General features: G+C 43.6%; 1 long non-coding RNA gene across 1 annotated transcript in view; it reads right to left on the reverse strand.

Moving 5' to 3' along the window:
* LOC116546992 overlaps window positions 1-9,818 on the reverse strand; it is an 11,669-nt gene extending 1,851 nt beyond the window's left edge. The window contains exons 1-2 of the long non-coding RNA XR_004266902.1: window positions 9,689-9,818; window positions 4,800-4,910 (exon numbers count right to left, since the gene is read on the reverse strand). This is a non-coding gene — a long non-coding RNA (uncharacterized LOC116546992). The remainder of the gene's footprint in view (window positions 1-4,799; window positions 4,911-9,688) is intronic.
* Window positions 9,819-10,053: the final 235 nt, after the last annotated feature.

Below are 10,053 nucleotides of genomic sequence, written 5' to 3' on the forward strand. Positions count from 1 at the left end.
TGAAAATGTTCTCTTATGCTTCCCCCTGTCATTAGGAGCAATGTCCTTTGACATACCCTCCCATCCTCCAGGCTGCCACAACACCTCACTTGGGTAGAACTACTGTATCTTGTTGAAATGATCTGCTTGTGTTCTTCCCCTCACTGGCTTGAGTTTCTTTAGAGACATTAAATACCTGAATTCCAAGTGCTTAGCACAGTATAAAGAAAATTAAATACTCAATAAATGTTTATGAGAAACTTCCCTCAACTGAATGTGGGTAACCCCCCATATAGGCACTGAGGAATGAGAACTAAGCAGAACCCTGGCACAGTTAGGGCTTGAGGAATATCTCACTTTATAGTGTTACTACTCAGCTATTTCCTTTTATATAATCCTTTACATAATCATATATTAGTTTATCGAAATAGGGCTTGAAGTCTTTCTTTATATAATCCTCTATATATAATCATATAATAGTTGATAGTATGAGTGCCTAAATAACATTTCCCTACATATATACCCATAATTATATCTTAGTTCATAAATGGAGGAATGCCTAGAGTGGACACAGTACAGAGCATGAATTAAGGAATAAGCAGCTTATAATCGGAGGAATGCCTGGAGCAGATACAGTGCAGAGCATGAATTAAGGGAAAACAGTTATACCATGACAAGAATCCATGGCCCAGGCGGCAGCGTTCAGTATCGTAAAGATACCCGCTGTATGGCAGGCTTGGGGCGAGAGCCACTCCTCCTGATAAAGGAGTTCTAGGACCTTGCTCCAGTTCTTGTGGAAGCCTGCCCTCAGACCGGCAATCCACCTTCATGACTGTGAATTTTATCAGCTCTTGCTACCGTGCTGCTTGAAAAGCATCTTCCCATAGAATCCATTGGAAGCTGCCAGAAGGTGGCAGTAACCTTGACAGCTCTGTCACTGCTCTGTGACTTAAGGCATCCACCTATAAATCTTCTTAGAAGTTGTTTTCCCATAGATAGAAGTATCGCACACTGCACCCTCTTCACTGCGCACGGCCCACCTTCAAGCCTCGGCGATCTAATTGGGGTGGACCCCTTACTGCACACGGTCCCTTGCCTTCATGGGAACAGACCGCTTGCTGTGCGCTGTCCACCTTCTGGCCTAGGTGGCCTAATGGGGGTGGACCCCATGTTTTATTGCTCACAACCCTATCCCTATCCTTAAAGATGATTTCACTCACTGCCCTGCCCCCTAACCTATACACAATAAATACTCATGCTTCTGGACATTCGGGGCTCATTCACCAGCCTCGGCTTATAGGTGGCGTGGTCCCACGAGCCCAGCTGCATTTTCTTTGTACTTCTGTGTCCTGTCTCTTTATTTCTCGGATCCTGTGCCTCAGCACAGTGTAAGGCTCATCCCACGACCCGGTGGGGCACTCAGCCCTACATCGGGCTCCGAACGCACCCTACACTGAAGGTGCAGAAGAATAGTATAAGTATCACTGCTTCATATGCAAGCAAGGGACACTTACTGTGGCACCTGACCTAGGGCAGAGCTTTTCGATGTAAGAATGGACATCCCCACCCTTCTCCAAGCATGGTTATTCCCTCTAACCCACACTGACCTCAAGAGTATCCATTGCTATGGCAGCCCTGAGGTCGAGGTTCCTATGTCTGGGGTGGGGGACAGTCATATCCTCCCCCTCTTGGAGTTGAAGCTGCCTCTCACTATAAACCAGCTCTGATCTACCCTATGGCTCTCCCTGGCTAGAGGCAGGAGATTCCTGTGGAGTAAATTTTTCTCTCAGTCCCCACTGCTCAGCTCATGCTGCTCCTTGAGAATTTAAATGATCATAGGCATTGTCCATTTCCCCTCAGGCTTCTATCCCAGTTTGTTCTTATTCTCCCCTTCTTTGGTTTTCATTTACCAATGCCTTGTCCTTTGTGGATTATTCTCATCCCCTAAACCTGCTGACTTTCTTTCTTCCACCTGTTCCCTCAGCTCTGGGATTCCAGCGTGTAGACTCAGCTCAGGCTCCTGCAGGAGACACACAGAGTCAGGTCTCAGCTGAAGGTCTGAGGCAGCCCTGAAAACCATCTCAATTCCTCATGGACTCAGAGAAAACAGAGCAGGAAGGGACCTCAGAGAGGTACAATAAACCCCTACCTTACCGATGAGGAACCTGAAGCCCAGAAACACTGAGACTCTCCCAGGCTCCTGCCCTCACCACTTGGCGGCAGCAGATGCACCACAAGCCTTGGCCTCAGCCTCTCTGTGCAGAGCAGGTAACTCACCCTCCAGAAGCTCACTGCTGCCTTTCAGAAACTTTAAATGAAAAACAGCAATTTCTACTGTGAAAACAAATAGAGTAAAAGGCCCTTTCCTTGGACAAATGCTTTATCACAGTTCTATAGTACTGGCATTTATACTTGGTCAGCTGTCATTCACTGGCTGGTAGACTGGGGCAGGGAGCACATAGGATTAAATAGCGTTTCACACAACCCTGCTCTCCCGGCCTGGGCTTTCATCTTCTCCGTTCTTCTTCAGAAACTTTTTTCTGCTGTAACTTCTGGAGAGTCCAGGCCCTCATCTGGGTCATTTCTCCATGAAGATCCCTGTTATTTTCTTCCTCTCCTGGAGATAGAGAGGGCAGAGATTGGTTCTGGGACTCTATTGTCTTAGGTTTTCTCCTAAGCCAGCCAGGTCAGCTGAAAGCAATCATGACTGAGAGAGGTCAGGACAGTGAAGAGGAGCACAGGCTCACAAGGACAGGCCCTCGTGGACATGGTCAGTACCATAACAAGGGCAATATCTGACCAATTCTGCTGGGGATGATGCAAAAAAAATTAAGTGGAAGATGCTGCCATGAGGAGAAAAGGGAAGAACCAAAAGAGTGGGGGAAGAAGAAAAATAAAATGTTTTCAGTAACAATAGAAAAAAATGCAGAGCCTGGAGGCAAAGCCCCCTGTCACAGAGGGCTAGTTCCAGGCTGAAGAGCCTAATCAAGAAATTCCTGCTGGACTTTGCTCAGCCCCCATTTCAAAATGGTTTTGGAGCAGTGACTTTGTTCCCTCCACTTTCCCTATTTTTGAACAAGAATCACTAGCATCATTATTCTGTGACTGTCCCACCAGTGCACATTGAGGACAGATAAGCTGTTTGTTCAGTTTCACAGGTCAACAGAGGTAAGGGAATTATATCAAGGATCTGTACTTGGGCCAGGCACGGTGGCTCATGCCTGAAATCCTAGCACTTTCAGAGGCCTAAGGGGATGGACCCCCTGAGGTCAGGAGTTTCAGACTAGCCTGGCCAATAGGGCAATACCCCATCTCTACTAAAAATACAAAACAATTAGCTGAATCCAGTGGTCCATGTCTGTAATCTCAGCTGCTCAAGAGTCTGAGGCAGGAGAATCACGTGAACCCAGGAGGCAGAAGTTCCAGTAACCCAAGATCACACCACTGCACTCCAGCATGGATCACAGACCAAGACTCACTCTCAAAAACAAAAACAAAAAACAATCTGTACTTAATGGAAACCCTCAGAAGCCTCATTCACACTTGTTGTAGATGATTTAAATGAGATTTTAAACTTTTGATCAGATTAGAGCTACATGACATTTTTCACTTTGAACTAATTCATTCATGATACGAAACTTGAAAACCTTAGGTGAGAGGGTGAATGTATTTTGCATCTGTGAGGAACGTGAATGTCTGGGGACTAAAAGTTGAACTGTGATAAGTGGAATTTCTAAAATGGTCTCCAAACTTGCTGTACCCTTATCTCTGGAACTTGTTAAGCTAATGAGACATTTCTGTGATTATGTTGTTACATGGCAATCATATGACTTTAAAGAGTGATATGGTTTGGCTCTGTGTCCCCACCCAAATCTCATGTTGAATTATTATCATGAGTGTTACAGATAGGGCCTGAAGGGAGGTTATTGGATCATGGGGAAAGTTTCTAATGGCTTAGCACCATCCCCCAAGTGCCGTCACATGACAGAGTTTCCATGAGATCTAGCTGTTTAAAAGTATGTAGTACTTTCCCCCACTACTATCTCTCTTTCTTTCTCTCTGTCTCTCTCTCTCTCTCTCACCCCACCCCCCAGGTCCCTGCCAGCCATGTGAAGACCATGCCTGCTTCCACTTCCACCATGATTGTAAGTTTCCTGAGGCCTCCCCAGAAGAAGAAGCCTGCACAGCCCACAGAACCGTGATCCGATTAAACTTCTTTCTTTATAAATCACCCAGCTCATTCATTATAACACTGCAAGAACAGACTAATACAAAGGCTTAGTTCTCCTGAGTGCACCCAATAGAATCACATCACTCCCTAAGTGTCAGAGATTTCTCTAGTGGGTAGGATAACACATAGAGAGAGGATGGGAGCTGGAGAAGAATTCCATGGGCTGTTGTTGGTTGGAAGATGGGAAAAGCGAGAAAGATTGCAGGTGGCCTCTGAAGTCATGGGGTCTCCTGGCTGACAGCCAGGAGCACTGAAAAGGGAATCTCAGTCCTCCACCCACAAGATGAATTCTGCTAATACAACTGTATTGAACTTGGAAGAGTAGCCTGAGCTCTAGATGAAAAACACAGGCAGCCCGTAACTGGATTTCAGTCTCCTAAGACTGGGTTCTCCTCAGAGAACCCAATCATTCCTGATTTCCGTAGTTTCAAACCACTAACTTGTTTTAATGCACTAATAGGTAGTAACAGAAAACTAGTTACAGATGCCTATGTGTACTCTGTTTATATTTTCACATACATGTATGCTAATCCCTATAGGCACAAAAAAGAAAAAAAAGCAAGGGGCTACAGTAAAATGCTATATTTACCTTTATGGGAGCACTGTAAGGGCTGTTCCAGAGCCCTTGCAACTTGAAAAAGATAATGAAGGGCATTTCAGGCAGGTGAGAAGTGTCTCTTCAATGTTACCAATCCAATTTCTGAAAGAAAGAAAAAAGATGGTAAAATATTTAACTCCCAGCCAGGTGTGGTGGCTCATGCATGTAATCCCAGTACTTTGGGAGGCTAAGGTGCGTGGATCACCTGACGTTGGTAGTTCGAGACCAGCCTGACCAACATGGAGAAATTCTTTGTCTACTAAAAATACAAAATTGGCCGGGCATTTTGTATTTTTAATTGGCACAAAATACAAATTTGGTGGTGCATGCCTGTAATCCCAGCAACTCAAAAGTCTGAGGCACAAGAATCACTTGAACCCTAGAGGTAGAAGTTGCAGTGAGTTGAGACTGCACATAGCACTCCAGCATGGTGGCTCATGCCTGTAATCCTAACACTTTGGGAGGCTGAGAAGGGCAGATCACCTGAAGTTGGGAGTTCAAGACCAGCCTGACCTACATGGAGAAACCCCGTCTCTACTAAAAATACAAAATTAGGTTGGCATGGTGGTGCATGCCTGTAATCCCAGGTGCTCGGGAGGCTGAGGCAGGAGAATTGCTTGAACCCAGGAGGCAGAGGTTGCAGTGAGCCGAGATCTCACCATTGCACTACAGCCTGCACAACAAGAGCGAAACTCTGGCTCAAAAACAAACAAACGTAACTCCACATAACATTATCTGAAAATTCATCACCTACATTTCTAATAGAAGGATTTTTTTTTTTAGCTCTTTCACTTGTGATCACCAGACAAGGTGTGATAGTAACTATCCATTACCAGCATAGACAAACCAATTCAAGGAGAGCAATAAACAGGATACTACTAAGTTCCCCCAAAGAAAGTCCTTAGAATAAAATATCTCCTCTAGTTGACACAAGAGTAAGACAATGGTCCATTAGATAAAATCCCAATCTAATAAAAGATGAAATGTAATGTTGTCTATTTCCCAAATTTAAATTTTGTTCAGGCTCTGTCACGGTGACCAGGGATTGGAAAATGATTGCAAAGAGCCTCTGGGGAATCTGGGGAGAAAAGAAATGTAGTCTATATTCTAAGAGGGGACTGAGGTGATCACTACAAAATTCTACATATCTACTGAAATTATTCAGTTCTACATTTGCAATTAGTGACTTTTATTACAAGTAACTTGTTTAATGAAATTTCTGGTTTATAATCTAACTTGTAAGGAGCCAGGAGGTCAACACTTGTCCTCACAACAATAAAAAAGCTGAAGAAACTGAAAATTATCAAACCTTATTAGAGGGACTAGAGGAGAGCCCCCAGGGCAAATTGCCATGCTGAAAAGAAAGACAGGCAAACACAGGGAACAGAAGCTGCTGAAGCCAGCCACTGGGAGGAGCACTTAAATGGTACTGACAGATGACTAGAAGCTGAGGGTGGCCTGGCTTGAGCATTCAAAACTCCTTGGGGCCCAGATTTAGGGGGGATCTCACACTTTTCTAAGTTTTACCACCTGGAGCCCAACCAGGTTCTCATGGTAAAGATCAGAAAAATGCCCACAGGACTGACAGAACTGACACTGCCGACTTCAGCACTAATTATAAAGCTACAGTAACCAAAGAGTATGGAAATTTGTGAAGGAAGAAAAAAACAGACAAATAGGTCACCAGAAAAGAATACAGAGCTCGGAAATAGACTGATCTTTAAGAAAGGTGCAAAGGCAATTTAACAGGGAAAGGATAGTCTTTTCAACAAATGGTGCTAGAATGACTAGATACCCACATGTGAAAAATAAATAAATCTAGACACAGATTTTACACCTTTCACAAAATGGATCTTACACCTGAATGTAAGGTGCAAAACCGTAAGACTCCTAGAGGATGACATAGGGGAAAATCTGGGTGACTGTGGGTTTAGCGATGACTTCTCAGATACAATGTCAAAAGCACAATTGACATTGTGGAAGAAAAAAATTGATAAGTTGAACTTCATTAAAATTAAAAACTTCTGCTCTGTGAAAGACATTGTTAAGAAAATGAATAAACAAGTGATAGACTGGGGAAAAAATACTGGCAAAATACAGATCTGATGAAAGTCTGGTGTCCAAAATATATAAAGCACTCTTAAAACTCAATAATAAAAAAGCAAACCACCCAATTTAGAAATGGGCAAAAGATCTTGATACTTCACCAGAAAAGACATATGGATGGCAAACAAGCATATGATACAGATGCTCAATATCATGTGTCACTAGGAAATTGCATATTAAACCAATGAGATGTCACTACACTATAACATACACCTAATAGAATGGCTCAAATCCGAACAAGTGACAATACCAAAGGCTGTCAAAGATGCAGAGCAACGGGAACTCTCATTCACTGCTAGTGGAAATGCAAAATGCTGGTCACTTTGGAAAACAGTTTGGCAGTTTTGTTTTCTTTTTTTTTTTTTTTTGGCAAAACTAAACATAGCCTTGCCACATAATCCTGCAAACAGCAGTTTTAGGTATTTACCACAGTAATGTGAAAACATGTTCACTCAAAAACTTGCATCCAGGTATTTACAACAGTTTTGCTCATACTTGTCAAAAACTGGAAATAACCAAAATATCCTTTACTAAGTGAATGGCTAAATAAACTGTGGAATATCTGTACAACACAATATGATTCATGATAAAAAGAAATGAGCTATCAGGCCATGAAAAGACATGGAGGAACTTTAAATCCATAATGCTAGGAAGAAACTAGTCTAAAGACTCTACACACTGTATGATTCCAACACTAGGACATTCCAGGAAAGTCAAAATGGTAGAGATAGTGAAATGATCAGTGATTGCCAAGCATGGAGGAGGGATGAATTGGTTGAACAGAAGGAGGTTTTCAGCAGTGAAACTCTGTGAGATACTGTACTGAGGATTCATGACACTAGGTAATTGTCAAAACCCACAGAACTATAAAACTCAAAGAATGAACCCTAATGTAAACTATGGAGTTTAGTTAATACTAACATATCAATATTGATTGATCAATTGTACACATCTATCACACTAATGCAAGATACTAATGATAGAGGAAATTGTGTTCTGGGGGACAAGAGAGAATAGGGGAATTCCCTGTGCCGTCGGCTCAATTTATCTGTAAACCTAGAAGTATTCTAAAAAATAATATCTATTAAATTTTATTAAAATTATGACATGACAGCCCCAAATCAAAATGTTGGTGGCATCCTGTTACTGTGTGGTTAATACTGGGCATTGGGGTGGATCAATGTGGAGTCAGAACAGTTGGAGATATCAATACCTGTGCCTTCAACCTCTGGTTCTGTTGGTGTCCCTGGAATCCAGAGAGCAGGTCAGTTAGCTTGAGACAGCGTCAATGCTCCAGAGAGTGCAGGCTTCTGGTAAGGGCAAGGAGAAATCATCTCAGGGCAGTGATATGATTGATATAGATTTTATTTTGGATGTGGGTGAATCTTGAAGTCTAAAAAGTATTTAACTTAGAAGACAGATACTCTCTGCTCATGATGTTAAGAACAAATTTAGAATTGTTGTTAAACTTACATCTTTATTTCCCTAGCTGGCCAGGACCTCATCAGTAGCTACTGATATCACTAGTGTCCTCTGATCACCTTGGCAGTGTTAACTGTTTTGACCCAACAGGAAACTGAGGAGTTGCTTGTACCTAAGATGCAGACACCTGGCAGAAATCCAGGGTTACTGGCCCAGAGCAAGTCATCCAGCTGTTGATAACAACCAGAAGGGGGACCCGGCCATCCACTGAGGTCATCTCCATGCAGCATGAGCCACTTGCTCTAATGAAGCCACCATCACTACACTTCTCATAACTCGCTATTCACTGGACTAAGTTCTGTGAAAGCTGAGATCATATTCTACTCGTCTCTGTGTTCATGATTCCCAGCTTAGAGTCTGGCACTAAGGAAGGTCTCAGCAGTGTTCACTGAAGATAGGATAAAAGTGACTACAGATATCCAATTCAATCACCAACATTCCTCTCCAAAATGTAACCTACCAGGGATGCCATAATTTCTCCCAAGATGCAGCAAGCCCCCTTCCTACACCTGTAGACCCCTGCTCTACACCAATCATGCCCCAGGATCTTCTGTGGGACACTGGAGGAAAAACGGGACTACTCTGAAGAATTCCTCTTATGGTTCCCCTTGTCATTGGGAGCAATGTCTTCACTTACACTTCCATCCTCTGGGCTGCCATGACACCCCACTTTCAGAGATCTACTATATTTTCTTGAAATCATGTCTCTGTGTTTTCTCTCATAAGCTTGAGTTCCTTGGGGAAACAGTACTATTTGAACCCCAATTGCTTAACACAGTGTAGAGAAAATTAAACGCCCAGTAAATACTCATATCATATAGAGACCTTCCTCAACTGAAAGTGCAGAGGAATAGTGTAACTATCACTGCTTCATATACTGGCAAGAAACACTTATTCTGACACCTGACCTAGGACAGAACTGTTTCATTTAAGAACAGACATCTCTAACCCTTCTCCAAGCATGTTTCTTCTCTCTAACCCACACTGACCTGAAGAGCATCCACTACTACGGCAGCCCCGAGGTCGAGGTTCCTGGGTCTGGGGTGGGGCTCACGGTCACATTCTCCCCCTCTTGGAGTTGGTGCTGCCCCTCACTATAAACCAGCTCTGATCCCCGCTTTGGCTCTCCCTGGCCAGGGTCAGGAGACTCCTGTGGAGTAAGTTTCTCTCTCGGTCCCCACTGCACAGCTTGCGCTGCTCCTCAAGTGGTTGAATGATCATAGGCCAATTGCCCATTTCCCCTGAGGCTTCTGGCCCAGTTTGTCCTTATTCTCCCCTTCTTTGGTTTTCACCTGTTCTAGCATTGACTTGTCCTTTGCAGGTTATTCTCTTTTCCAAAACCTGCTGACTTTCTTTCTTCCATCTGATCCCTAGGTTCTTGGCTTCCAGGGTGTGGACTCAGCTCAGGCTCTGCAGGAGAAACACAGGGGCGAGAGTCAGGAGTCAGATCCAGAGAGGTCAAAGGCAGGTTACAGGTCCATGCAGTGTTAAAGACCATCTCAGTCCCTCAAGGACTCAGAGAAAACTGAGCAGGAAGGGACCTCAGAGAGGTACAATAAGCCCCTACTTTATTGATGAGAAAGCTCAAGTCCAGAAAGACTAAGACTCTGCCAGGCTCCCTCACCACCTAGTGGCAGGAGATAGACCACACAAGCCT

Source organism: Sapajus apella, unplaced genomic scaffold, assembly GCF_009761245.1.
Source record: "Sapajus apella isolate SASKATOON/1434 unplaced genomic scaffold, GSC_monkey_1.0 scaffold1808, whole genome shotgun sequence".
Lineage (NCBI taxonomy): Eukaryota > Metazoa > Chordata > Mammalia > Primates > Cebidae > Sapajus > Sapajus apella.